Source organism: Pleurodeles waltl, chromosome 7 (assembly GCF_031143425.1).
Source record: "Pleurodeles waltl isolate 20211129_DDA chromosome 7, aPleWal1.hap1.20221129, whole genome shotgun sequence".
Classification (NCBI taxonomy): Eukaryota; Metazoa; Chordata; class Amphibia; order Caudata; family Salamandridae; genus Pleurodeles; species Pleurodeles waltl.
Window position 1 is genome coordinate 92,607,047 of NC_090446.1, and position 5,719 is coordinate 92,612,765.

The following is a 5,719-nucleotide window of genomic DNA, read 5'->3' on the forward strand; positions in this document are numbered from 1 at the left end:
CCATGGCAGAAAGATCAACAGTGTGTTGCAGAAGAGAGAACATCTCCAACTGTGCTAACACTGGCAGGATGTCAAGCACAGGACACAAGAAAATCACTGCCTATGGTGCATGGGTTGGTGCTACCAGGAACTCCTATGGGTGAAGATGATCTGTTCCACATCTTCATCCTCTGAAGTGTGTGGTGCCTCCTCTGCCCTTGATGGTGGTGGTGGGGAGTTAGAAGTGGCCACACACATTTCAGTGGTTAAAGGTGTGGACTCCCTATTTTCAGCAGCTGCCATCTGTGGAACGACATATGGCATCACTGCAGCAAGAAGGAACTGCTGATTTTTGAGGATAGCAGCAACATCCCTGTGGTAGGCAGCCATGTGTGCCCTGAGGGAGGCTGCTTACTGGTGCACGGAGTCCACCTTGTCCTCAATCCCACTGCTGCCAGTTTGAGAGGGCAGTTGTTGTGGCCTCTCCCTCACGGCAGCAGCTATGTCCCTCAGACACTGCTGGACTCCATGCATTAGGGAGTGTGTGCCTCGTGTGGCTGCTGTCTGTTCAGTGGCCGTAATGATGCACATGTTCATATCCTCTAGCCTGGCTGGATAGTTTACATCCCCACCCTCACCTCCTTGGCCCAGCTCCCGCTGCACTCCTACCATTGTCCTCTCAAAGCTGGTCCTTGGGTACTTGGAGTCCTCGGCTGTGTCGGTGCTGGCAGGTCGCACTATTGGGGTATTGGGTAGGACCTCTGGGATGGCTGCAACATCAATACTCCTCCTTGCGACTGGAGGTGGTATCTGGGGGGATACGAGGACTTCTTGGAGGGTCTCTTGGCAGATGGTTGTCAGCTGGTCATACAGGTCATCGGTGTACTCTAGAACGGGCAGATCCGCAGGAGAGCCATCATCCTCTGTAATGAGAACGTGTAAGATCAGTCTATCTGTGTTGTGGCAGTTGATATGTCACATCACTGACTTGCTATTGGAGGCTCATTGTAATCTTTGTACCCAAACATTTTTCCTGTACATAATGGTTGCAGTCTATCAGCCCTATGCCCTATGCGTGTCACATGAAGGGAAGCCCAGTTGGTGCAATTGGCTGTGTCATATCTTCTAGGTGTGTAGCATATCCTTTTTTTGTGGCTTGACACCATCTTGTTGTTGTCAACCCTCCCTATGCATCCATTTGCATGGTGAGGCCTTGCAATGGGTGTTGCTGTGCTCATGCCACAGCACCACACATGGCAATTTCCCCTGTCCCAGTCTTACATGTTTCACATACACCCATGTGCCACCCCAGGGATGGCATTGCCAGGACACTATGCTCTTGTTACCATTGATAGCTCTTCATGTTGATCTTTGTGTATGTGTGCTACATTGCATAGCACTCATGGACCTAACAGAGTTCAATTTCATCTTCGGTCTGTGCAGGTGAGTTTGCCTTACTACACACCTATCTCCTCCCCCTCAATGCAGCCCTCCTTGCACTATGATACATGAGATGCAGCATGGTGGGAGTGCAGCTAATTTGACACAGGCACAGGGGTTGACCCAGGGATGGCCAGAATGGGTATAAGATTTCTGCTGTGTACATCATTATGTAGGTGACAGTGCCTGATGGTTAATGAGTCTATGGACATAGCCGATTAACAGGAGTTGAGCTCAGGTCAGGGCCTGAAGCTAGTTTGATGGTGATTGTGCAGGTTGTCATACTGGTTCCTCATTTCAAGTGTGTCAGTCCTACGGGCACCTGACTGCCATTGTCTATTTGATAAACCCCAACAGCACAGGTGGTAGTGGCAACTGTTGTCAATGGTAAATGCCCCATGGGCCAATGGCCTGGCACTGGCAGGTTTCCAGCAGCTTACAGACTGGCAATGCCAGCTGTCCTGTGACCCCAGACCAGTCTTACGTTCAACGCTAAACTAAAGGTCTGTTTCCGCATTTCCACCAGCCTTTGCATGGCAGTGAAACCCCCATGCAAAGGATGGTGGTTATATGGTGTGGTGTGCCCCTGAGTGCCCCTGCACAGCCCATGCACCTGGCATGGGCAGTGCAGGGGTCCCATGCCCTGGCCCTTTGCCCTTTCCACTGCCTGATTTGCATGGCTAAGTGCAGCATGTCCTGTCACACCCAATGCACCTCAAAACTGGCACTGACTCTATTTGATCCATCAACAATGTTGTACTAAGTGCCCACAGAGCTACCATGAACAGACAGATTTCCAGCCGCCATCCCAACCTGTGACTCCTACTGCCAACCGCAAAGGGTACACTGCACTGGCAGTCTTACCAACACCAGACTTGCCCATGCACCATCCCCCGTCGATGTGGAATTATACGCTATTATGTTCACAGTCATACCCCATGTGTTGTATGTGTGTGTCTATTTCCCCATTCATATGTGTCCCACATGGTTGTGTCAGAGTAGTTGTGGGCTCAGCCAGTGACTGTTGTGACCTACTGTTTGCTCTCTATGGTACATATTTTCTGTAGTGGCACATTTCTGTTCAGGATCAAGATGTGTGGTTCAACACTACACTAGTTTATTTGGCCTGGGTAGTGGCATGTTACCAATGACACAGGACCAGCCTGCTATTCCCCAGCGCCTGTTCAGTTCATTGTTCCCTGCACCCAGGGGGCATATTGACTGCATTATGGAGTGGTAGCCACCTTATGTGGATGTGTGGCCAATGTGCTGGATGGTGTTGCTACCGGCACATCTGGGTACTGTTGGGACAGTTGCAATGACTTGTGTGCTGTAAGATGCAGCACACATGCTATTGGGCAATGAGGCAAGGCAGTTGCAAGGTGTTACTGTAAGGGACATCACCATGACGTTACCCCAGGAATGGTATTGACTGACTACCTAGTATCTGAAGTCTTGGTCGTGTTGGTAGGGTTGATATGACTATATGCAAGGGATGTTGTGATGACCCAACCAGAGGCACTGTAATTATACATGCCATCCATCCCATGTGCTGCATATGTACATGTAGGTATTTAGGCCTGGTGATCAACATATGTCCAGGTTGTGTATGTGTTATGGTGCATGGCACTACCAAGGCATTGGTACATGTGTAGCTTATGTCAGGATGGTACAACTTGCTTAATGTGCAATTTGTCCCTCTGCGCTCCTTTGACATGCATTGTGTGGGTCCCATGTGCCTCCCCCTTCTTGCACTGGTCATTTTAGCATACATTTCCCCCATGCAACTTACCCTGCATTTGTGGTGTTTCCTGGTAGTCTGCGCTGTCCTGCAATTTCTGTGACGATTTCCTCCGGGATGAGCGCTGCAACCATCTCCTCCATCTCTTCCAAGTCCTCTTGTGGTACTGGACTCCCACCTCCAGTTTGCAGAGCTTCCTTCCTGTTTCTTGCCATGTTTTTCTTTGTCCTTCGCTTGCAGTCATGCCAGTGTTTCTTGCACTCTGTTACGGTTCTCCTGACCTCTGCCACACTGTTGATCTTGTCTACTTTCTGCTGCCAAATTGCCTCTTTCTTTCCAATTGGCAATTTTGAGGTGACGAAGAGTTGATTTTGATGCTCTATCAGCTCTCTCACCAGTATTTCATGCTCCTCCGCACTGAAACAACACTTTCTCTTCTTCTTCTCCCTCCCCTGGCTCTTGTCTGTGTCCTCCTGGCTGGTTTCTGGTTGATTGGGGTCTCCCATGGATCTCTCCTGGCTTCCTGGGTCCATTTTGCCTCTCCTTTGCACTGTTTTCTCCATTAGCGTCTGTATTTGACGCTATTGCAGGCAAAAATGGCGCATTTCCGCTTTGCAACATGTTTACATGTCGTAAAATGGATTAGAGTCATTTTCCCGGCCTTAACGTCATTTTGCCTTATGACAAGGGACAATGGTTAATGTTGAGAAAAATGACTCTAAACGATGTTTAGTGCCACCCTGCGTCATAGTATAAATATGACGCTCGGGTGCAATTAAATAATGGTGCTAGTTGGCACTAAACTTTTTGACACCAAACTGCATTAGCGCAGTTTTGCGTAAAAAAATATAAATCAGGGCCCACATGTCCCAAGAGGCCAGAGCCCCCCGGCCCCCAGGTGCGTTGACACCTAGGTTAGCAAGTGTAGAGCCTAGGGAGGAGGTGGTCACAGTTAGGTTTGGGGAGCAAACAGAGGTGACCTTAGTGTCCCTGGGGTAGAAGGAGATGGTGCCAAAAAGCCCATGTGCCTGCAAATACTTCTAAGTATAGACAGTGGATCACCATCAATGGGAAAAGGGTGGAGGCGCTGAGGAACACAGGAGCCAGCATGACTACTGCCACGTGTCATCTGGTGTCCTCAGAGCATGTTCTTCCTAACACATTCCACCAGGTCATTGTCGCAGACAACTGGGGTAGTCATCTACAGGTGACTCAGTTCCCTTTGAGTAGTGTGGTCTCAGGTTCTCTAAAAGTAGCTGTGAGTTCTGCCATGCCTATAGATTATTGTTAGAAATGGGGGTTCTGGTTGGCTAGGGTATGCACCTCAGCCAGGCAGAACTTACTCACTCTAGTCAGGGCTTGGGAGTTACACGTTCAAGATAACCCCTGCTCACCCCCTTGGTAGCTTGGCACGAGCAGTCAGGCTTAACCTGGAGGCAATGTGTAAAGCGTTTGCACAACACACACCACACGTGACGCAAAATATACACCACAAAGTAAACACAACACTGAGCTATGTAAAAATAATCTGTATTGCACAAAACATAATTAGACCAACATTACACGTAAGTAATACCCTGCTACCTTAGCAGTTGTCAGAATGTTACACAAGTTACTAATACCCTGTAAGAATATGCAGTTGCCACATTAGAACACGTAAGTACTCAGGATTCTGCAACATAAACAGTAGTCAGGAACTATAGTAAAAGGTATATGCACTTGTCATGAACAATTCCTAAACACCCATAAAAGGAACATTAGAGAATATACCACAAGTCATATAAATACATATTAACTAGACATGCCCATAAAAGGAACATTAGTACACATATGTATTACCAGTAAACAGGGAGGAAACCTAAAACATTATAATCTGTATTAGGCTCCTAAAGCCTGGATTTCCTACAAAGTACCTGTTTCTAGTTGATTTGGGCACTTCCAGTGCCTAAAGGTGGGTGTAGAGGGCCCCCGGCGCTCCGGCGTGCAAAAACGGGGGCTGTGCGAGGTTTTAGAGGGAAGAGGGGCGGCTGGCACACTCTCCTTATGAACGGGCTCCTCCGGGGGCCTCCGATCGGGGTGGAGGCCTGCCTCGGCCTCTGCACCCCCCGTCCATGGGGGTGGGGGCCGGGCGCGGCCCACTAAATAATGCTGGGGCCAAAGTGGGAAGGGACCTCAGTCGAGGTCTCCCTTCTTAATTCTTGCCAAAAAAGAAATGCCCCCGTAAAAGGAAAGGAGCGTCCTTCTCCTGGTGCAGCGACCGGGGAAGGGGGCGCTCCCTGCGCCTTCCCCGAGTCCTGCCTTACGGGAGGAATGACTCTCGGACCCCTCCGGGGGCCCGAGGAAACACTCGCCCGCACCCGATGTGGTGCGCGAGTGAGGGAAGCCTCTCCCGAGCCGTCGGGAGGCTTCCTGTGGGATTGGAGGTGGCTGGTGCCCCCGGGGCGCTCCCGGAAGCGGGAGGTGCCTCGGGGGCACCACGAGGATCACACTTGCTCCGATTCCTTGGTTGCTGTGCCCCGGGGGCACAGAGATGAGCGCGATCCCCGCGTTCCAAATTAT

General features: G+C 50.1%; 1 non-coding gene across 1 annotated transcript; it reads left to right on the forward strand.

Annotated features, from left to right (window-relative positions):
• Positions 1–5,241: 5,241 nt before the first annotated feature.
• Positions 5,242–5,369, forward strand: LOC138247548 (small nucleolar RNA SNORA76). Its single transcript, XR_011194569.1, has one exon. It is a non-coding gene; the product is annotated as a small nucleolar RNA SNORA76 (small nucleolar RNA).
• Positions 5,370–5,719: the final 350 nt, after the last annotated feature.